The 24,758-nt window shown below is 44.5% G+C and overlaps 1 long non-coding RNA gene across 1 annotated transcript; it reads left to right on the top strand.

The window, feature by feature from the left end:
• The first annotated feature begins 2,357 nt into the window (after positions 1–2,357).
• Positions 2,358–23,948, top strand: LOC128340385 (uncharacterized). The gene is made up of 4 exons (XR_008313669.1): positions 2,358–2,699; positions 9,519–9,630; positions 10,686–10,776; positions 23,142–23,948. It is a non-coding gene; the product is annotated as an uncharacterized LOC128340385 (long non-coding RNA).
• Positions 23,949–24,758: the final 810 nt, after the last annotated feature.

Genomic DNA, 24,758 nt, shown 5'->3' on the forward strand with positions numbered 1-24,758 from the left:
GTGTGCGTCCCCATTTTGTGAACAAAGTCAAGGGACTTTTTCACAATATCATATCATTAGAAAAGGTACCCAGTGATTACTGTTTTTCAGAATGCAGAATATTAAGATCAACGTGCCCCTGCTGTGTTAATCAGAGACTTTCAAATTGTTGAATTAGCATAAATCATTTGAATTAAGTACTTTCTCCCCATGATATTAGCCTTTTTAGTTCGAGGTTCAGAAATTAAATAAGTTGTCCCAGGAGCATGGTTGATATTTGTGGCAGATGTTGAATGGAGGCTGTGTAATGTGTGGGGCAGAAAAAGCACATGGACCCAGCTGATTGTAAAACAATGAAGGCGACTCCTCTTATGATGACCAATGAAGTTTGAAACCATAAAAATGTTGCATAAAAGTAAATAAAACATAAACCTAATGCTATACAAAAGACAGACAAATGTCATTTTCACATGCCCATTTTTCTAGATTGACTTAGTGAGGCTATCCACATGAGCAGTGTGGAGAGCAGGATGTGGTTTGGCAGGGACAGCGGGCTCTCCCCACACACGAGTGACTAGCCTGCCCACACAATTACCTCACACAAGTGGCTAACCTACCCACATGATTACCGGCTCTGTCACGGAGCTGATAGGGGCAGCGGGGATCATGGGCCACCTGGCCCCCAGAAATCCCAGCATGCATGCCCTGCGTGAGTGCACAGGGCATTTTGGGGAGACCCCCGTGCCGGGAGGCTTGTTTTAGCCTCCTGGTCGAGGGTCTCCTCATGAGTCGCCGCACCATGGAACTGCACCATGGCAACTCACGATCCGGAAAATGGGGTTAGCAGAGCACTCACTTAACTCATTGAATGGTGAGGGCAATTAGGCGGGCTAGCTGGGCTCCCTTAGCCGAGTTTCCTCTACACATGTGAATAGCCTCACTATTTTTCACTCCAGGATTTTCTGGGCCTGGCACACTATTTGATTAGGAGGAGAAAAATCTGACAGTGTCCTCAAAGTCTAAAGAGAAGCCCACTCTTGCTCCTCCCACCACTTATACCCTGTATATCCCCTACTCCCTGCACCTCATCTTTGATGCCAAGTTCTATCTTCTGTCACCATCAAAAGCGCTAATCAGATGTGAGGCTAATCTGAGGAGGAGCAGCTGTGGTAGGAGTACCCAGATCGAGCCCCCACCATTTTACTGAGGGGAGACAAAAAGCCTTCCTACCCAGATCCTGCCTCCTCCCACACAACCATTCTCCCCTACTCCTAACTTGCTTTATGAGTTCACACAGTCATGGATCAGGAGCACACATGGCTCTCCTCACCTGGCTGGTTATTCCTCCAAACCTGTTTAGGGTCCTGTGAACTAGTCTATAATGTTGTACAAGTGCATAGGCATCTGAACGTGTGTGTGTGTGTGTGTGTGTGTGTGTGTGTGTGTGTGTGTGTGTGTATAAAAATGACTGTACCTGTCTTCATTTCAAAAGTGAAACTTGGTATAGGCCCCTCAGATGCATGGCACAGATAGCAAGAGTCTTGCTATCCCTGTATTCAATATAACATGTGGATTACTGCACCTGTGTGCCTGTGCACACTGTATACTCATATGGGTGTTGAACATAATGTGTGAACAGGGCTAGTCTCCTCCCCTTTCCTGACTTTGGGTAAACTTGCACTCGGACCAAATGAAGACACGCGACAATAGTTATTGAGAAAATTGGGCCTCAAGTTTATTAATAAACAATAATGCAAGAGGATTGGCACTCCGCCCCTAACAGAGCGGAAACTACAGACTTGCTGCTGCCACGCAAGTCCAGCCTAAACACCTAGGGCGAAACACCTTGGCTCCAGGCAGCATCAAGCCTATGGCTGCTTGCTGCCCATCTTGGCCCACCTGCAGTAGGATTCGCCACCACTTAGTGGGTGTTGATTCCAGTAACAGGTTGGAGTAAGCCATCCACCAGCGCTCCCTGAGCCACAAAGCCTCTAGGGACTGGTAATGACTCCTCATGCCAAACCTAAATTACCCAAAATAAACCACACTGTACCTGCCGTTGTGACAAAGAACCTAAGTCACTAAGGCCCATAGTGCGAGGTAGGCAAAAAAAAAGGCCCCAGACCAAACACAATCTCCCAAGGGTCAAAGAATTCCTCCCCAGCTCTAAGAGATGGCAACCTGCTGAAGCCTGCACGATGGCCAGGGACGGGTAGGGGTGGGGTCACTTCCAAAACCAGATTGAGAGATGCAGGGCCAGCAAGTGGCCGACAAGTCCCGCCTCTTTCAGGCCTGCCAGCCAATGGCTGGCCTCCAAATGCCTTGTGCCTCATTAAGAGGCTGGGGCAAAGAGCCCACCCCCCCATGCAAGCTGGGGAGAGTGAGCATATGCTTGTTCTTTGTTGCCATCATAACACCTGCAATGAACTTCATGCAAGTGTACCTGAACTAGGGCAGTAGGGATCATGGAGTTGAGGGTGCATGGAATTTAGCATCCAAGACCCTCGTACCCACGCAAGTATTTTCACCACCAAGTCTAGCAGGAGTAGCATATTTCTCACAGCTGCTCCTAACAGTATGGTTCTCTGCGAAGGAGAGAAGTATCGAGGAGCACTGCGAAAGGCCTTGCTCAAATGCCGCTGCCGCCGCCTCCTTCTCCTGTGAATGTGATCTTGAAAAGGGGGAGTAAATGATCTTTTGGTGTGACAGTGCAATCTACTGTAAGTATTCTTTTTTTTAATTACGCACTAATGAAGCTTTAGAAGATAAGGACTTGACCTTTATAGGATTTCCACCAATCCCGAGAAAACTGTTTGGTATGTTCATTAATTCACTCAAGAGGAAATTTGTAGACCTTAAATGCCAAATGAGCAGCTGAAATATCAAGCTTTAAAGTGGAGTTTACACAGCTGCCAGGGTGGGTTAGTGCTGATCAGCCACAGCAGCAGCACAGAGTTAATAGCAAAACAGAAGTGGGGATCAGCATAACATCCCAGCTGTTGATAAGACTGTCTTCAGCATTGCACAGCACTGCAAGGGCCTTTAGCCCTTGTTTACATTACAAAGGGCCTTTATTTCACCAGTATTTTCCAACTGTCATCCAACCAGGTGGCTTTACAGACAGGGCTTCTACCTGAATCTCCTATGGAAGAGAGTGTGTGCATTCACACACCAGCCAAACTTACCCCAAAGTCCCTTCAAGATCCTTGGACCCACTCCACACACAAATTGGGCTTTGTCTTGTGAATTCTAGCTTATCTCAAGGTACTTCTGGGTTTTTAAAATGCTGGTTTTAAGCGACTTTTTCTGAAAATGCTGGAACAAATAGGGGGAGGCACTGACAAAGAATCTTTAGCATGATAAGAGGGACACTCTCTTTACAAATGCAGATGTAGCTCTTTAGTAATCCGCCCCCCATTGGCTAGAAGGAAAACATGGAGGCATGTCATGTGAACTTGCATCAAAACAGAGCAGAGGGGCGGGGCTGCTTCCCTCAATGCCCTGAGTGTAATTTGAAGTGACTTCGCTCAACATTTACCCCGCAGCATTTACCCTGCAGCATGAACACATGAGCGAATAACTCCCAGGAAAGGGAAGGGATGAGCTTAGCACTGACGCCATTTCCAAGGCACTTGGAGGGAGGGTGTTGCAGAAAGGGCTGGTTTAGAGGTGAATTCCAGTGAGGGATATTTTCTTCTGGTCTGCTGGTAGTAGCAGCACAAGCTATCATTCCAGCATGATAAAATGCCTTTCTTCAAAGCACAAAACTTTTGGTGTACAAATTAGACCTTCCCCCCCTCCCCCCGCTACCCTTTTGATACACAAATAGTGCCGTTGTGTAAATAAACAAGACTGGCTCCCTTCATCACAGCTAGTATGGCTTTTAGAAGGTAATCATTTTGCATTAAATCTCTGCCCTCCCTGAAGTTTAATTGGCACACTGAAGTCACCTTGTGTAGACTGATGCATTCTAATCCTATTGACTCAGGAGAGCACAAGTTCATCATACCCTGGATTCAATTTGTGTACTTTCTGATATTGATTTGGGAGGGGCGAAATCCTGAAGTCTTTTAAGATTATGTTTCAGAGGTAGTATTAGTGAGTTCAGCAAGACATATTCCCTAGAAAGAGTGTTTAGGGTTGCAGTTTTAATATGCAATTAGCACCCCAACTATCCATGCTTCCTGAGAAGTCAGTCCCACTGAGTTCAGGAGACTTACTCCCATTGGAAGTAGATAGAACATTGCAAACGATGTAAAGAAATGCTTTCCTGAACTTTAATGTATTTGTGAGTGTGCAGCATGTAATGGAATCCAACCAAAAATGAAGGCTTGAAGCTGGGCTGTGTTAAAATAAGAACAAAGAACCAATTGCAGGGGCATAAGAAAGTTGGTGGAGGCCTTCGGACAGGATGTCAGGATGGGTGCCCCCCACCACCCATCTTCTCTGCCACCATCTGCCTGCAGAAGAGAAGGAAACACCAAATCAGTGGAGAACTTCATTTGCTGGCTGGGAGAGAGCAATGCGTGTTGCATTTGTGCCCCATTGCTAACCACACCTCCTGACATGACTCATTAGTCTGATTCAGACATTATGCTGTACGAGTATACAGATGTCTGTACACATGTTTGTGTGAATGGCTGTACCTGTGTTCATTTTAGAAGTGGACCTGGATACAGGCCCTTCAAATGCATAGTACAGATATGAAGTGTTCTTCTGTACCTGTGTCCAGCAAAACATATGAATGACTGTACCTGTGTACAGATCTGTACCTGTGTACACTGTACACTCATTGTATGCGTGTTGGACATAATGTATGAATGGGCCTATTGACATGCTTCTGACATGTCATGCCAGGAGTGTGTGGCCAGCAATGGGACACGGACATGCTCTCTCCTAGCTGGTGAGCACTTGGGCGAAGCATTTGCTGGCTGAGAGTGGTGTGTCCATTGGCTGCTGGGTGCCCCAGGGGAGCAAGGTGACCCTCAGGTGGCCCCCAGACACCAGCACCAGGGAACAGCCCCTGCAGAGTAGCAATGTGCCTGATTAATTAACAATCAGTGGTTTTTATTTATAATGTATGTTGGAATGAGTCAATTTCTCTACTTCCTCTTAATCTTCCAGAAACAGATCACAGACCTAACATATTTGAAGTAATTAACAGTAAGACAATGGATCTTCAGTATATGTGCAGAGTGCATTTTTAGCACGGCTAGTTAATTCTACAGCTTGCCTCAACAGAGATTGGGAGCTGGACTTGCTTAAGCCATGGCAAATTAAGCACTGCCCTCAAATCATGCCAGTCACCATCACTGATACTCCTGTTGATTTAGAATGCATTAATAGGGTCAGCCCAGCCCAGCCCAGCCCACTACACCACAAAGATAAAGATCACTACCACACAAAAACGATGCCCCCAGAACAGACCCCCAAGACCACCCCAGTCTGCAGGAAACACAACCACTTTTAGTTGGAATGTGTCAACATTTTTGAAAGGAGTTTGAATCAGCTGGCCTGGCCACCTAAAGAACCTCCTAACAATACTGTTATTGAATGAAAAAAGTTCTTATGGTATTATGATTTGATCTGCTCCTGTTTTGCTCAACAATTTGAAAGCATACAGCAGTGGAGTCAATAAAAACAACTTAAACAGTCATTCACCAGCACAGAGACGCAAGGATAAAAGGTGTCTGGGGAAAAGCAAATCTCACACAGCATAAGGTGTTTTGATGACAACACCTGCTAGACTTCAGTAAGGCGTGCAAAGACACAGAGTCCTCCCCTCTCCAGAACGGCTGCATTTAGACAGGAAGTGCCCAGTCTTCAGACAGAATGTGACATAAAAACCTGAGAATGTCCAGAAATCCAGTGCAATGGGCAAGTGTGTCTGTTTTACTACTTCTTACCTGAATTTGATGCAGTAATCCAAAGCACTTGTTCAGTGTTCAAAGCACCTTGCAAGACCATGTATTATCCTGTTGTGATCCTTGCAGCAATCCCATAATGTAGGACTGATTATCCCCATGTTGCAGAAAGCCAGAGAGACAGTGGCCTGCCGTATATCACTCAGTTAGTTCATTGCAGAGACAAGGTTTGACCCATGAGCGATTCATAGCTCCATCACTTAAAGCCTGAGCCTATGGTTTAGGGGTATCCCATGTGACCTGATCCAGTGATGAAAGCTGTCTATAGACCACCCTGTGCTACATCACCACAGTTTTCACTTACTGCATTGGTGAGAGAGGTGCTATTTTCATGTAGTGGGCTCCGGCTCAAGTCCATGGCTCTTGGAATAAAGGAACCAGTCACCCCCATCTCACTGTCCCATAATTAAATGTGGTGGTTTCCACACTGAATTCCACTCATGTGCCTGGACAGTGGATTGGCCCCTAAGCTCCATAAGCCAGCTCTAGTGGTCTTTGTGCGTTGATTATGAATAAGTATGCACTCTCTCAAAAATAATCCACTATCATTTAAACCTCGTATATCAAGAGTGCTGTAAAGGTCATCACAGACCAAAGCTAGTGCCAGAATGCACAGTTCCTGCTCCGTCTCCTTATGAAGACAAATTGTGTTTTTAAAATCTTTTAATGAAGCTACATTCATCATTTTTCCAGCTGCCTTTCCTTTTTGTCCTCAGCTACAGCACTGTCATTTCACAGCTGATGTCATTGAACTTGGATTTTTTTTCTTCTTCTTCTTGAGTCATACTAGCAGCTAAGTGAGATGAATGAAATCAATATTCTCCCCCCACTTTACAGGTGAAATGAGTTTAGCAGCGTATAATAGTAGTGCGCCTTCTCCTCCTCTTCCATTGCTGTGCTACCATCTATCAATGTACTGGGCTTGGCACCTGAATGAACATATCTTAATATGATATTTCAAACTACAACTCCCTCTAATGTAATGAAATATTTCAGCCTTTGATCCTGAGGACCTGCTCCCGGATCTGCCCTCCTTTGTCCTCCAGAATTTATAATTTATGCACAATTTGATTTACATGTTCCTTGAATGGTGAGAGAGAAAGTGGATGCGCTCAGCAGTACTGAAACCTAACTATAGACAATCGAGCTGTTTCACTGGATATTTAAATGGGATCCTTTTTCTACGAAGAAGGGGCGTAGGGAGCTTTGTGGGGGCCACAAGACAAAGTCTGGCCAGCAACTCCTCCACCCCCTGGGTGTTCTTGCGCATGCATGAAGTGCTTGCATGCCACAAGCCACACACCCTGCATCTGATGTCAGACACAAGGGGGCGGGGCCCATGCAGAGAATGGGCTGTCACAACCCTGGCATAGTTTCATTTCCCTTGTCAGTGCTTGGTGGAATTGCTGAAAGGAAGCCTCTTACCCTGGAAAGGAGTTGTCTTTCAGCGATTCCACAAACTGCTGGCAGTGGAAATGAGGAAATAAAACTATGCTGGGGCTGTCACAGCCCCATTCTCTGCACTGGCCCCTCCCCCTTTACATCTGATGTCAGATGCAGGGAAGGGTCCAATGCCCAGGGGGAGAGGAGAGTCCATTCCTCCCCAACCAGCATGAAACGCTGCTGGGAAGGGGAGGGTGTGTCTTATGCTCCCAGCTGGCGAGCGCTTTGCTTCCTGGGTGGGTGCAGGAGGGGCCAAGGGGGCTCCCTGGCTGACGGCAAGTGAGAGTTGGGGGGGCTAGATCCTTGGGGCTTGGGGACAATTGCCCCCCCTTTGCTCAAAGGTCGCTATGCCCCTGACAAGCAGGCCGATGTTTTGCTTTGTCTTTTTCAACCCTTAACACATTTTCTTTTGCTCTAAGAAGCAGTCCCAAGCCTTAGCAGTTATAGGAACATAGGAAGCTGCTTTCTACTGAGTCAGACCATTGATCTAAGTACTGTCTGCACAGACTGGTGCAGCTTCTCCAAAGTTTCAGGCAGCAGTCTCTCTCATTTTAAAAATTAAATTTTCATCCCTATCTGGAGATGTCAGGGAGGGAACTTGGAACCTTATGCATGAAAGCATGCAGGTGCTCTTCTCAGAATGACCCCACCCCCTAAGGGGAGTACCTTACAGTGCTCACAAATAGTCTCCCATTCAAATGCAAACCAGAATGGACCCTGCTTAGCAAAGGGGAGAATTCATGCTTGATACCACAAGACCAGCTCTCCTCCAGTTGTCCTCTGCTCCATGGGGCGGAGGGAGGGCTTACTGCCTTGCTTGCCTCCAGCTGTCTTGCTCTCCCATCCTCCTGATTGCTTTGGTCCATTGCTTGCCTGAGCCAAACAGATGCAACCAGGAAGAGGGAGCAACCCCACCCCCACTTTGCTTCCTTCTTCCTCCTGGTTGCATCTACAGAACCTGGCTCAGGCAGGCAATGGACCAACATGACCTGGAGGAGAAGGGAGCAAGTAAGGCAGGGGCGGCCTCTCCTTCCTCTTCTGGTCCCATCCATCTGGCTTAGGACAAGCAGAGGACAACTGAAGGAGAGTTGGTCTTGTGGTATCAAGCATGAATTGTCCCCTTTGCTAAGCAGGGTCCACTCTGGTTTGCATTTGAATGGGAGACTATTTGTGAGCACTGTAAGGTACTCCCCTTAGGGGATGGGGTCATCCATCTGGCTTAGGAAAGTGATGAATCTATGTGACCAGGAGGAGGAGGGAGCAACCCACCCTCACCTTGCTTGCTCACCCCTCTTTCTGGGCATGGTAGTCCATCACCTAGCTCAGGCACCACACTGGAATTTCCAGGTGCCATGGTCAGTGGCACCTAGGAAATGTCAAGCCCTGTTTTAACCTCTCTTCTCATATTGTATTGTGCACTATATGCCACATTCCAGTGAAGCACCCTGATGTCCCGTAGCAAATGATCTGTAGTGAATGCCCTGATGCTCAAGCAAACTGGATCAGATCATTTAAATTAGCTCAGAACTGAGTGTCCAATAGTCCCGTTCGTAGATGTTAAAAACATAAGAAAAGCCCTGCTGGATCAGGCCAAATGTACACCTTTGTACACCACAGTTGTGGAAATCCTGGGTGATCAAGCATTCTCACCAACATGGAGTACACATATTTTTTCTCGTGGACATATGCACACATGGCTACCAGGCTTTCATTGCTCCACTTTAGCTTCATCCAGGAAACCTCATTCTTTACCCCAGAATTCTCTACTTCCTGGCTTGTCTTACATTCCTCTTGTGCACTTAGTTCACTGCCTAATTCCTGAGCTTACTCCAAGATTCTTTATTTAGAACCTTCTCCTAGAATCTAACCTAGGTAGGTATTAGGGCTGTGCATGATTGAAAATATCAGTTTGGGGTTGGATCTGCTCAGATTCAGAACTTCAGATGTCGTTATGGGTCCTTCTGGACCTTTCAGAATTTCGGAGTCAGGGAAACGACTGATTTTTTTTCATTGGTAAAAATCCCCCCCTAGAAATCTATGGGGAAAGGAGAAAAGCCCATTAGCCCAGGACCTCTGAAAGTTGGCACACCAGTGGGTAAAGATGACCAGAGTCTGTGTATTTAATTAAAAGCGAATCTGACCATCTCTTGTTTTAAAATAACTTTTTTACAGTAACCTAGAAATTGTACTCACAGAGAATTGCAGAAGAAAAGGGATGTCAAATCCGAGCATCTCAGGGGAAGGGATGTGAAATCCAGAAATCAGCCTCTTCATATTTTTAACTGTGAGTAAAATAACTGAGTAAAAACTTAAAAGAATGAAGAAATAAATGCATGGGCAGGTTGCAGATAGACGGCAGAAGTTTTTTTCCCCCTGTAGCCACAATTGGGGATGGTGTGGTGGATGTGGACACCTGCCACCATTTGGAGTTCCAAAATGCTCCAAAGTTCCCCAAACAGCATCGGAGAACTGTGACCTGAAATAAACTTCCTTAGGTTGGGCTTGGAATATCCCCTCCAACCTGGATCATGTCAGGCCATGTCCTCCTCCCCGATCCAACATTGCACTGACCTAGTAAGTATGTGCTTGCATATGCACTCAGATAGCCCTGTTTCTCTGGGACCTCACCATTGCCTTTTAGCTCAGTAGGCAATACGACCTTTGCATAAATTTCTTTCCTTCAGATATTAATTGTTGCTCTTCCCTCCTCACCTTGAAAAGAACCCGAAGATCATTTATTTTTAAATCAGTTCTGTACTGTGTTACTGTGCTTTATGGCATTGCTTTGCAAGAGTACAGCTAGTCCCAGGGAAGCCAGTAGGAGCCCCAGGGACAGTTCTCCAATCTTTATGAAGAGCATCGTGCCCTGGTTTGAATTTGTCACAAGACATAGTACCTGAGCTTTGGAAAGTATTGCAGTTCCAGCAGCATCTGGTGAGCTTTTTCTGGACCTTGAGAATCTAATAGAGAGAGTGTAAATCTCACACTGAGATGTACCCATATCTGCAGCTGGCCTCCATGGTAAACAGCATCTGGCAAACTATTTCATTTGAAGTTATCTGACTACAATTCGCAAAAGAACTATATAATTAATATTAGGTATTTATTTATTGGGATTTATATCCCCTCTTTTCACAAAGAAATCTCAAGCGTTCTTAGTCTTTAAAAGTCACAAATAACGATAGAAACAAATTTTAAAAATCAGAAAAATAGATTAAAAGAGGTTTAAAAACCCACATTCTTGTTAATAGATCTATTGTCCTTCAGTGGTTGGTTCAGATTGAATTTCATTTATGATCCCAAAATGACAGTTCTACTTCCATTTTATTTCCCCTTTAGGATACTTTTAAAGTTGCAAGTGAAGTGTGTAAGAAATTCATCAGCAAACACTGTCCAAGTCTTGACCAGTTTGAATTTGGAAACATAAAAGGTAAGGTTGCAACTTTCAAGCTGGACTGGATTTTGCTTTTTGTTCATTTTTATTTATTTATGAAATGTATTTAGCTTCCTTTCCATTAAAAATGCCTACAGCCAAATAGTACCTCTGAATTGCAGAGAGAAACCTGCTGCAGCAGCACTTCCACTTCCCTCTCACCTCCCCCTGCTGTTATTTGAGGGCATTTCTGCCCTACAAGCTTAAAGAGATATGACAATCATCTCTTTCCCCCTGGAACTCAAATTACTGTAGTTCTATAAGGTCAGCTGGGGATCTCTAACCAAAAAATCCTCTGCACCTTACAAAACTAGAATTCCCATGATTCTCTGTGGGAAACCATGACAGTTCAAGCATCAAAAAACCAAAACAGGGCTGGGTCACATGAACACCCCCCCCACACACACACACACAAGGTCATTTCAGGGCAGTGCCAAGAACACACCTGCCCCAACTTCATTAAGGAAGTGCTGATGCATTTGCGGTATGTCCTTTAATTGTGTGGTAGGGGTGATCATTGGAATTGCCCCCCTTGATGCACTGCAAAACCCTGATTAAACAGGGGTTCAAAGCATGTGTAAAGGGCCAATTCCAATGATCACCCCTCCCATGCAATTAAAGGACATGCCAAGAATGTCGGGGCAGTGTGTTCTTGTTGCAGTTTTGATATGATCGCATGTAGGGGGTCATGTTCATGTGAATCGGCCCATATGTTTGCAGTGTAGATATAATTTGACATAACATTAGAATAAAGAAAAGAATAAACAGTCAAAATAGCCCTATTCAGATATTAGGTCTTTTGTCCTGATCAGGGTGGTGTTCTGTGGGTGGGGAGCCCTGTCATCTCCCCACTGTCATGGACAGATCACCATCTGGTTAAGGTAAAACTTACAGTGGCGACCCACCTCTGCAGGGGTGAAGGACCTATTAGATTGGTCTGCCGAGGAGGTTATTGGATCCAATAGGATCCAACAAATTAAAAACCCTGGAAGACCAGGCAAAATGGATAGGTTTTAAAGGCTCTCCTGAAGGCCAGCAATGAACTCAGATTACAGTTTTCTGCCAGGAGTCCATTCCACAGCCCCGGGGCAGCTACAGAGAAGGCCTGCCTCTGAGTCACCACCAGACGAACCGTGGTAACTGGAGATGGACCTCCTCAGATGACCTTAACGTGCAGTGGAGATCATGCAGAAGACACTCTCTAAGATAACTCAGACCTTTAAGACCTGCCTTAAAGACAGCCCTGTCATATTTGGATGAGTTATGGGAGCTGAATTGGCAAGGTAGACAATTAGATCACAAGTGGAGGAAGACTCAGTGCAAGTCTGATCAGGCACAACACAGAGCACATTTGAAGACCTATGCTCTGGCAGTTCAGGCAGCAAAGAAGCGGTTCTTTTCTGCCCGCATTGCTTCCACAAATTCACATCCAGCTGAGTTGTCTAGGGTTGTGAGAGGGCTAGTATGTACCCTTGCCCCCTTGAATTTAAATTTTGAACCATCAGTCACCCTCTGTGACATTTTTAATGACTTTTTTGCAGATAAAATCTCAGATTCAGGTCGAGCTGGATTCCACAGTTACTGCAGAGTCTATTGTGGAGGTGTCCAGCAACTGCTCTCATGGGGTTAGATTGGATCATTTTCTGTTTGTGACTCCTGAGGAAGTGGACAAACTGCTTCAGACTGTGCGTCCTACAACCTGTTCTCTTGTCCCTTGCCCAACTTGGCTTATCTCATCTGATAATCATATTATCAGAGAGGGTCTGGTAAATATTATAAATGCTTCTCTGAGGGAGGGCAGGATGAATCCTTGTCTTAAGGAGGCTATTATTAGACCACTTTTGAAAACTAGACTGGATCCCTCAGAGTTAGCTAACTACAGACCTGTTTCTAATCATCCATGGTTGGGCAAGTTGGTTGAGTGGGTGGTGGCCTTTCAGCTCCAGGCAGTTTTGGATTATGCAGAATATCTACACCAGTTTCAAACTGACTTTCGTGTGGACTATGGGGTTGAAACTGCTTTGGTCAGCCTGAAGGATGATCTCCAACTGGCTTTTAACAGAGGGAGTGTGACTTTGCTGATCCTTTTGGATCTCTCTGCAGCTTTCTATACCATCAACCATTGTATCTTTCTGGACCATCTGAGGGAGGTGGGATTGCGTGACACTGTTTTACAGTTGTTTTGCTCCTAGCTCTCTGGCAGATTCCAGATGGTGTCGCTTAGAGACTGTTGTTCTGCTAACCGAGAACTGAAGTGTGGAGTTTCACAAGGCTGCATACTGTCTCCAATGCTCTTTAACATCTACATGAAACTGCTGGGATAGATCATCAGGAGATTTGGTGCTGGGTGTTATCAATATGCTGATGACACCCAGATCTACTTCTCCATGCCGACCTCATCAGGAAATGGCATTTCTTCCCTAAATGCCTGCCTGGAGGCAGTAATAGGCTGGATGAGGGATAACAAACTGAAGTTGAATCCAAATAAGTGGAGGTACTGACTGTAGGGGGACAGGATCCAAGAGTTGGTTTAGATCTGCCTGTTCTGGATGGGGTTACATTCCCCATGAAAGATGAGCCATGTAGCTTGGGAGTGCTCCTGGACCAAAAGCTCTCCCGGGTTTCTCAGGTTGAGGCAGTGGCCAGGAGCACTTTTTATCAGCTTTGGCTGATACATCAGCTATGTCCATTTCTAGAGGTGAATGACCTTGAAACAGTGGTACATATGCTGGTAACCTCCAGGCTTGACTAGTGTAATGTGCTCTATGTGGGGCTGCCTTTGTACGTAGTCCGGAAACTACAATTGGTACTGTAGTGGATTTAAGCCAGGTGCACTAGTAAAGACTGACTTTGCTGCACCATCCAGAGGGAGAGTGCAGATGAATCAGGAACAGCAAGGAGCTGGCAGAATAAATCAGCAGAAGAGGGAGGAATGGAATGCTTGGAGCAGAAAGCCTCTAGATCAATTGAGGAATGGAATGAGTGAGTTCTGTTCATTATCCCTGCATCATTCCCTGCAATTGTAAACCGCCCAGAGATGTAAGTTTTGGGCGGTATAAAAATATGTAAAATAATAAATAAATAAAGTAAGCCCAGCCTTTGTCTCAGAGCAAGCCCACCAGCAGCGGGGGGGGGGGAGTGAAATGCTGAATCATTCCCTCCATGTTTGCTCAACAAAGGCCGTTCCTTTGGTAGTCCAATCACTGCCACCACATCCACTCTTTAATAGAGTTTAAACCCACCCACCCGCCCCTGGTGTGGGCGAAATTCCAGGGAAACTCTCCTTCTCTTTGCCAATAGAAAAATACAAAAACCACTCCACGTGCAGCTTCCATGTGGTGAGAAAACTTGGTAGGTTGCTTAGCAATTAACACTGAGGCATGTTTTCACCAGAGTAAAACCCCTTTTCTTGAGTTAAAAATCCACTCAAAGGCAGGTAAAATAAGAACAAAGACAGAAAACTTTATTCAAAATACTACAGACTGCTTCAGTCTGAGGCTTTCTCAGGTTTTAGTTACAGGTAAAGATACTCAGTGGTTACAAGAACACTTTTTTAAAGCACCCCTATTGTAAGGAATGGGATATAGGAACCTTTAAATGCACCTTTAAAGGTCACAGAGACTTTTGCAGCGCCCCTGGATGGATAGAAAGGGTGCAGGCTAGTGCTTCTTAATTTGTTATGTTACAGATAAAACTCAATAGACCAGTTGTAAGGATTTGCAAAGCACACCAAAGTAAAATAAGAAGTCTAACGCGAGCTAACAAACTGTTCCCTCGATTAAGCATTTCCTTGAAGCCAAAGGCCTGGCTTCTCTCCTGAACTCACCAAATCCATGGTAGAGACTTCAGGCCCCTGCAGTCCTAACTTCCCAGAATTGCAGTCCTCCTGGTTGCCATCATAGCCTGGCCAACCAACCTGTTGTTTGCCCTGCCTTGCTCCAACTGAGCACAAAGAGCCCCTTCTCTTCCAGCTGCAAGGCTCTCCAGGGCCCACCCACTGTGTGCTGAGTGACTGTTCCGTAGCCTGTCAGTCAGGACAGGGTTCAGTTCCAGTTCACTCTTTAGGGAAAGGGAGGGCCAATTGCTACAGGTACAGAATGTGGCAGCCAGATTGATCCCTGCGACAACATGAAGGGACCACATAACACCAGTTTTGAAAGAACTGCACTGACTGCTGATAAGTTTCTGGGTGAAATATAAAGTGCTGGTTCTTACCTATCAAGCCCTTAACAGTTTAGGTCCAGGCTATTTAAGAGAGCGTGCCTCCTTTGTCATAAACCCTGCCACCTGTTACAATCCTCTGGAGAGGTCTGGATACAGATGCCACCAGCTCATTTGGTGGCGACCCATGACTGGGCTTTCTCTGTGGCTTTCCCAGGGCTTTGGGATTTTCTCCCTGCTGAAATAAGAGCATCTTCTTCTCTGTTTGTTTTCAGGAAGAACCCCAAGACTCTCCTGTTTTCGCAGTCTTTTAATTAGAATTAATTTTAATAATTTTAAAACTTGTTTTCATATCTATATTATTCTGTTATGTATTTTCATTTGTAACTTTTAAATATTTTAAATTTTGTACACTGCCTAGAGATGTACATATCAGGTGGTATAGAAATATGATAAATAAATAAATTATGCTTACCATTCATACAACAAGTGCACAGTGTTCTCAGGTGCAGATCTATGCACAGATATTGTTATTCACATGTTATGTTGATCACACTACAGAGGTACATTTCCTATCTGTACCATGCATTTGAGGAACCTGTAACCAGGTTCACTTTAAAAATGAATACAGGTACAGTCATTCACACTAGGGATGTGCAATTCGATTTAACCTTGAATTAATTTGGGTCAAATCAGGTGTGGTTTGACTGCATTGAATCAGCCTCAAAATAAAGGACCTGATTTGGGATCGAGGAGAATCACCTGTGACTTGACCCAAATATATTCAGGTGATTTGAGTGCCATTTTCCTAGGGAATAGCTCGTCTACCAATTTGGGTTGGCGAGTAGACCAGCCCTCCACTCCAGACCTAGCACGTCAGCCCACACTGGAGGAGTAGTCTGCCCAGCCCAAGGCAGGCTGATGCGTGAAGTCCAGAATGGAGGACTGGTCTACCCACTGACCCCAATTGGTAGACTAGCTCTCCCCAGAAAACCAGCACCATTTGAGGCCCATTTTTCCAAGAAGAGCTGAGGAAACAGGCCTCAAAATGGCACTCAAATTACTCAAATTGATTCAAGGGATTCAAGCTTGATTTGTCGACAGAGCCCAGCCAAGCCAGCTGCTTTCACTGAATCAATGCGGGTTTTTGCTATTCAATTTGAGTTCAAACTGAATCGCAAAAATTGATTAATGCATACCACTTATTCACACAGACACATCTATATGCTCATACAACATAATGTCCAATATGGTTAATGTTTTTTGTCATATGAAGACAAAAAGAGTGTTCTTATATTGAACCTGGTAGGTAGAGAAATAATGAGCACTTTGAATCTGAGCTACCTGTATTATTCTCAAGTTAATATTATTTTAATTCATTAAAATATGTTGATATTAGCATGAAGAAGAGAAGCATAAATATAAGGGCAAAGCTCTATTTCATTAAATAATAAGCTGGCCAGCTAAGGAGAAGCAGCTAAAGATGCAACATAATGTCCAAATGGGGTTAATGTTTTTTGTCATATGAAGACAAAAAGAGTGTTCTTACTTTGAACCTGGTAGGTAGAGAAATAATGAGTACTTTGAAGCTGACCTACCTAGGTCAGCTGACTTACCTGTATTATTCTCAAGTTAATATTTTAATTCATTAAGAGAAGCATAATTATAAGTGCAAAGCTCTATTTCATTAAATAATAAGCTGGCCAGCTAAGGAGAAGCAGGTAAAGAGGCAAGCTGTAGAGAGACATCATGTCAGTCAAATTTCAGTAATCAGAGGCCTAATGACAAAAGTACAGTGAAGCGACTCAAGCTGAGAGTGTCTGGAGCAACCATATGCACCCTCCATTTTAGTACCAAAGGAAAACAAATACTCTGTTTTTCAACTGGCAACTTGCTAAATCAGGTGCAACCATTCTAGCAAACAGGTTAATTCAATACAAAATATGATTCTGTTCCTAAAATCTGAGGTTTAAGCTTCTCTCTCTTGTTTTATGTATGTATTTAATTAAAATATTTATACTAGGGGTGTGTGCATACCATTTTCCACAGTTTGATTAGAGTTTGAACTGAATTCGAACTGGACCACAGGGATCACGAACTGGTTCATTCAAAATGACCAGATGACCATTTGGTTTTATAAACCAGTTCATTACCTATTGAGCCACATAAAATTCTAAAATTCATTTAAAATGTCCTATTACTCGATTGTTTTGCAGATTGGGTGGTAGGTAGCACCCATCATGCCCTACCACCCAACCCATTTTGGTGTCCCTAGGACACCCTACCCATGGAGCACAATGGAGCGGTTCAAGTTCCCCCTTGCTCCCTATGGATGACACAGTGCACACCACACAGGTCATATAAGTTTTGATTCAACATAGTAAAAGAGGGAATCTCATCTGTCCCTCCCAACACAGAACACGGTATATTTAAAACACAGTCCAAAAAAGAATCTCTGGCCCAGAATCCCACTGCCAGCCACAGTAACAACATCATTGGCATAAGTTTTGCGCTCTCACACACAAATACAATTATGACTCCTTACTTAGCATTACAGCTGCCACAGCATGTAGCCACCAATCTCAATTAGATCAACTTCAGTCACAGTTTGAAAGAGCAGTGCACCTTGCAAATGCCGAAACCAGAGCAGTGGGGATGCTGCTGCTGGGGGTGGTGTGAGCACTAGAACTAGGCGCTCTAGCACCCTCCTCCTGGTTCAGACCCAGCCTCCTCTCCTCAGCCTGCCTAACCTCTTGAGCCAGGAGGTCCTTTCACCTGGGCAGCTCATCAAGGATAACAGCTTTGCCCTTCATCATTAGGTCACATAAGCAGGTCAAAACATGCTCTGCCAATTGACCCAAGATGTTGCTGAGCTGTTCCACCACTCCAGTTCTCATCTGCCCTGCCAGGGTGTGTGTTTCCCCAGTGGTCAATGAGGTCTGGAGGTCACCCATCATCTTCTCCAGGAGAAGGAACAGTGGGCAAAGTCTGGCTCGGCACACAAGCTATTCATGCAACAAGCGCTGCACGACTGCTCAAGTGTCACAACCACCTCAGAAATTAGCTTCTAGGCTGCACACTCCCAAGTCACACTTCCTTGCCAGGTCATGGATGGTCACCTCTTACTCCTGTAGGCACTGGAGCAAGAGAAAGATGGTGTTCCACCAGGTCGGAATATCCTGAGGGATCAGATGTTCAAGTAGACAAAGTTCACACTTCCTCTCCCTTAGCATCCGTCTACTCTTTTCACTCCAGTGGAAGTGGGCTGATATCTTGTGGCACCTCTAAACAAAAGCAGCCATGGTGGCAGCAGGGCCTTCAGTGGGGAGGCCTTGCCATCACCTGGCCTTAGCTTCCTTAAGGCCAAGTGCATCTGATACGACCTCTGCTGCCACATTGGGAAGAGCTTGTTCTGTTGGGGGTACATAGCAGAGCTTTTCAGGAGCTAACACACTCCCATTACAGCAGAAGTTAACAGGGTCTAAGGGGCAGCAGCTTGTAAATGATAAGCATGGAGATTCATGTAAGGTTTAGCTAATCTACTTTATTCAGAAGTCCATGATGATAGGAAAGACCTATATCTAACCACTGGCTACATGGTGGTCAAAGAGAGACCTATAGAAGCATGGTTCTCAAAGAGAGAGAGAGAGCTAGAAGCATTCTGGGAATAAGAAGGAAGTCACTCTCAGGAAGTTCCTGAGTACATTCTATCCATAGAGGGGTCATAGAGGCAGAGATAAACAGGAAAAAAGAGAACCTATCTATCTCTACTCCCAATGCCCCTCGTGGTCATTAGGGTTACTGGTGCAAAAAGTCGATGCCATCTGGAGCTGGATCTTCAACACCCCTTCTCATCACCTGTCACACTGGTTCACAACTCCCATCTTCTCACAAAGCATCTGGAACCGATCTCTTGGTAGTGGCTTGATCAGTCCATCTGCCTCCATCTCTTCACTTGGGCAGTACTTCATCTTGACTAGCCCCTTCTCTTGTGCATGTCAAACATAGTGGTGCTTTGTGTCGATGTGCTTTGTTTGAAATACAGAAGCTGGCTTTATTTGTGGTGGAGGTTCTTTGGGGGTACACAGTCCTAGTACCTATCTATGTTAATCCCTTCCCCCAAACTCGGCCCTATTTAAAGAAAGAAATGTAACCTAGCCGAGGGGGTTTGTGGGGGGGGCTTACCAATCTGATGTCTTCTTTCAGTATCCTCAGCTAGAGTCTATTTGACCAGGAGGTCCAGGCAATCAGGCCAAGCGCACAATTGAGTGCCATCAACAGCTGGTGGGGGGAGGCAGATGGGGGCCAGTAGGTGAGCTACCCACCCACCTGAAAAATCAGAAAATAACAGAAAAATCTGGGAGGGGGGACTCACCAAGAGCAGGTGGGGAAACGACAACCACCAGTGCAATCACTGGAGTGCTGGTAAATTAGGAAAACAAAAAGGAGTTGTGGTACTACAAAAGAACAAGAAAAATGAGAGACAGATAAGACACTCTGTCTATCTCTCTCCAGTCTCCAGCAGCAGGCCCAACAGAATAGCAGTGTCTGCTTCCGTGCAAAGTGATCCAGCTGTCGCTCTGCAGTAGCTGATTCGGCAGGCAGAAGCTCCTTCCTCTTCTTCCAGATCCAGAGGCAGAAAGAAGCCAGACAGGCACTGTCTGCCTGGGCTTCAAATACAGTTGAAATTCCCTCCATTTCCCACAGCCCGCCCCGCAGCCAATGGGGGGCAGAGTTGCCCTGACAACACTTGATTTTGAATGTTAACAAGCCAACTAGGAGAAAGGAGAACACAAGTCAGTCGGAAGGCAGTGGCAGAAAACCAATCAGCAAGGGGAAAACAACAGATAAGATCCCTCCAAAATGGCACACACCACATCGCTCGGACCATTGAACTGGTTCGCTTCAAACCGGGTTTGATTACGTTCAATGGCGGACTGGGCCCCTTTCCTGAAGGCCTGCCCAGTTCATGATTGAACTGCTTGAAGTGGCTCGGTTTGCAGTGGACCAGTTCACTTCAAACCATTCATGCACATCCCTAATTCATACCCCACCCTTCCAGTACACTACTGCTCAGGGCAGCTCTCAACATAAATAGAATAGATACAATATCGACAGAGAAGTGCCTTCTCCGTAGTTGCCCCAGGACTGTGGAATCCACTTCCTGCTGAGATCAGAGCTGCTCCATCCCTGTTGGCTTTTAGGAAACAACTAAAGACACATCTCTTCAGCCAAGCTTTTTAGTTCGTTGGTGAACTTTTATGGATATTTTAATCTGGTTTTTATGTTTTAACTGTTAAATTCTTAGTTTGCCTTATTTTGGGGTTTGTTTGTTTTTTAAATGCTGTAAACCACCTAGCAACTTTGGTAGTGGGTGGTATACACATTTATTAAATACATAATAAATTACAGTTATTAAGAAAAAGCTAAAAACTAAGGACTAAAAAACCTAACATATAAGCAGCAGATAAAACATTTAAAAACCTTTTAAAAGATGTGTCTTTAACTGTTTTTTAAAAAACACTGAGGAAGGGAGCATGGCGAAGCTCTTAAGGGAGTGTGTTTTAATGCCAAGGGGCCACAACTGAAAAGGCCCTGTCTCTAGTCCCCATCAATCCATCATCCAAGGGCAGTGTCAGGTCCTGAAGCCCAGGAGAATCAACAGAGTCATACTCCCTCTGTCTATCTCCCAGCGTGGGTCATCCACCAGGGCAACCAAGGCATTTTCCATCCCATATCCAGGCAGACTGGAAAGCTCTAAGTAATCAGATTCATCCAGGACTGCCTGGAGCTGAGACACCACCATACTCTCCAACACCTTGCCCAAGAAAGAGAGGTTAGAATGTGATTGAAAGTTAATTTAAATCATCTGGGCCCAATGAAGGCTTTTAAAGGAGGGGCCTAATGACTGCCTCCTTCAACTGAGGGGGCACCACCTCCTGCTTCAGGGAGGCATTCAGCACCCCCTTATGAAACGAAGTAAGCTGTGCAGAGAGTTCTTTTTCGATGGTTATTATGCTAAACTGGAAAGGAAACCATCACATTAACGTGGGGCTTCTTTGGACAGTTCCTTTAATTGTAAGAGGTAACCATCTGTGAGGGCCATATGTACCTTAGATTAGAGATGGGAGGATTGAAAAGGGATTGGAACAATTTTTTCCAGGCCTGTTGTTTTTTTCTGGCTTCCCCCCACCCCACCCCACCCCCAGGCCTTCACATCTCTAGCTTAGATGTGTGGGGTGCTCCCCTGCCTCCATTAATGCTCTCTTCTTCTCCCTCATCTGCTCTCTTGCATTGATTTTTAAAACTCCCATATCCACACAGCCAGAAAAGGGAAACATCCCATGATCCACCTTTCTTGGACAAATCGAAGGTTTGAGGTGATTTATAGTGGCTATAGGAAAGAATCACCCCCTTTGATAGACCTTAAATTCTGGTTCCCTTACATCCTGAAATGAAAACACAAAGAAAATTCCCTTCACCAGCTGTACTTATCCAATGCAACCTATAACATCCAACTGAAAAACATCACAATTACAGTCCAGGAAAAGTGTCAGAAATAAAAAACAAGAATTACTGAGATTGAAAAAGGATCACCCCCCCCAATGTCAATATTTTGTTGAACCACCTTTTGCTTTAATAACAGCCTTGAGTCTGTTGGGATACTTCTCTATCAACCTTGCACATCTAGACGGAGCAATATTTGCCCACTCCTCCATACAGAACTGTTCAAGTTGGGTCACATTGGATGGTAGGTGTTGGTGGACTGCTATCCTCCCTGGATCCGGTCGGCCCTCCAAACTGGATGGAAGAGCAAGGAGGAAACTGGTAAGAGAGGTTACCAAGAGGCCAATGGCCACTCTGAAGGAGTTAAAGGACTTCATGGCAAAGAGTGGTTGTTCTGTGCATGTGACAACAATTTCACGAGCGCTCCACAGATGTGGCTTGTTCGGGAGGGTCGCAAGGAGAAAGCCACTTCTCAAGAAAGGCCACATTAAAGCTCGTTTGAGCTTTGCCAGAAGGCACCTTGAAGATTCTGATGCCAAATGGAAAAAGGTCTTATGGTCAGATGAGACCAAGATTGAACTATTTGGCCTCAACACCAAACAGTACACCTGGCGTAAATCCAACGCAGCTCACCATCCACAACACACCATACTACAGTGAAGCATGGAGGTGGCAGCATCCTGTTGTGGGGGTGTTTCTCTGCCTCAGGGACTGGGGCTCTCGTTAGGGTAGAAGGAAAAATGGATGGGGCAAAATACCGTCAGATTCTGGAAGAAAACCTGCTACCCTCTGCCAGACAGTTGAGGATGGCAGAAGATTCACCTTTCAACATGATAACGATCCGAAGCACACAGCAAAATTGACCACACAGTGGCTGAAGGAGAAAAAAGTGAACGTCCTCATGTGGCCCAGTCAGAGCCCAGACCTAAATCCCATAGAAAATCTGTGGAGATATTTGAAGATAGCAGTCCACCAACACCTACCATCCAATGTGACCGAACTTGAACAGTTCTGTATGGAGGAGTGGGCAAATATTGCTCCATCTAGATGTGCAAGGTTGATAGAGAAGTATCCCAACAGACTCAAGGCTGTTATTAAAGCAAAAGGTGGTTCAACAAAATATTGACATTGGGGGGTGATCCTTTTTCAATCTCAGTAATTCTTGTTTTTTATTTCTGACACTTTTTCTGGACTGTAATTGTGATGTTTTTCAGTTGGATGTTATAGGTTGCATTGGATAAGTACAGCTGGTGAAGGGAATTTTCTTTGTGTTTTCTTTTCAGGATGTAAGGGAACCAGAATTTAAGGTCTATCAAAGGGGGTGATTCTTTCCTATACCCACTGTAGATCAGGAAAGTGACATGAGGGGAAGGGTTAACCTCCCCATACACACCAGCATTGTCCTCTGAGTTAGTTCTCCCACTTCTGTCCCACAGCTGCTTTCAAAAGAGATTGAAAGAGACAGGTGGTCACAGATCTCCCAGCATTTCATACGGTTTCATTCTGAGAATATTTCTATTCTTGTATATTTGTATAATATAGTGATCCCAGGTCTCCTGCTCCATGTGAAAACCCTGGATTCTCATAGATAGATAGATAGATAGATAGATAGATAGATAGATAGATAGATAGATAGATAGATTCTCATATGTCTGCAACACTGGTTTCCCCTTTGTCTCCTTCTCCATCCTTAGGTACATCATAACTGCAGGAAAAGTCTGTAAATATGTTCACCTCCTACCACCAAAAGGACCTTCCTCCATCCCTATGATAGACTGTTTGGCTCTGAGTTCACCAGTCACTCAGAGTCACAGCATGAACTGGTTTATGAGACCATCAGGAAAACACCAGAATAATGACTGAGAAGAGAAAAGCCAAATCTGAGCAATATTGAACTTTTATATATGCCTGAATGCAGTTTCACTAGCCCAATAACTCACATACCAAAATGTGGAAGAAAAAGGACAAAATTTTAACGAATGGAAAGCTAGAAAACTAAATAGCTGAGCAGGTGTCTAGGAAGCATCAATTCTTTGGTAAGACCGTGGTGTGTTTGGAAAGTATTTGCTGTGAAACCAAAAAATGCTGGCATAAGAGAAAGCATGGGGTATAAAAAAGTGGCCAAGGAGAACCATTTGTACATCAGGTGCAATGAAAGCAGATGGTGCTGAGAAGTTCAGAAGAGCAAGGAGACAGCATAGATTCTTTGGAATGAGTGTTTACCATTCCCACATAAGTTCATGGGTGTTTTTGGTACCCACTGCTGAAGCACTGAAGTTAATGTGCCTTTCTCCTCTCCCTAATCTTGCTTCAGGGCTATTTAATGCCTCACTAGACCTAAGAATAAACCCTAGGGTCCCATGCTCATTTCACTTCAATTAAGATATACCGCCTGAGCGAAATATACATCGATAGGGAGCCACATTTTCTGAAATAACTGCTTATCTCTGCACTTTCAGCTCATTATAAACAGACTCCTGGGATCTAGCTTTAAATAAAGGCTGTTGGTGAACAAAATTACAAGATAGTATCAAGAGACTTCCCGAACTAGATATATTCTATTTTATTAAGCCTTTCCCCCTGTATATCATGAATCAGCAACGCATTCAGTCTGCTAACTCCAACCATGGAAGGCACTTACTGTAAATCTCCAAGGCAAATATTTTCTTCCAAGGGCATATTGAAAATCACACTCTGGGTTTTGGACTTCTTCTCAGTAAAAAACAAAACCAACTTGATTGGAACATATTTGTTGACAGCAGTTCTGCACTGCTATTTAAAGAAGCAATATGAGAACATGTGAAAAATGTTTACTTTATCACATCGTCATAATAGTGTTGCCACAATTGGGATTCTTAAGAACTTCTAGGAACTTCTGGCTGGTTCTAGAATATGACTTTGATTCTTTGCTTTTGTATGCATTGACTGTAAAGGACTGAGGCAGAGTGAAAACAGGACAAAGAGTACAGAGATAGAATACTGGAATTTATTGCACATATAATTTTTTCAAGATTTTTTCGTATCTGTCCTGAAGGCTGTTATGTCAAGGTTGCCTGTTCACCACAAATTATACAGACTAAACTATAAATTACATAGGGCATCCATAATTGGTTACAGGCACTTCCCTGGTTACAAACACCCATATGAGCAGAGCACCATAACATGTATTCGGACATACGAACACCAACCAACACACACAAACAAATTGTTCTTGAAAACTGTATGCATTTTGAGATATATGCATTCTGAGTTGTATGCACATACAACTTACAAACAAAGTTTTCAAACACAACCTGTTTGTAAGTTAGGGG

The sequence above is a fragment of the Hemicordylus capensis genome, chromosome 1, assembly GCF_027244095.1.
Source record: "Hemicordylus capensis ecotype Gifberg chromosome 1, rHemCap1.1.pri, whole genome shotgun sequence".
Lineage (NCBI taxonomy): Eukaryota > Metazoa > Chordata > Lepidosauria > Squamata > Cordylidae > Hemicordylus > Hemicordylus capensis.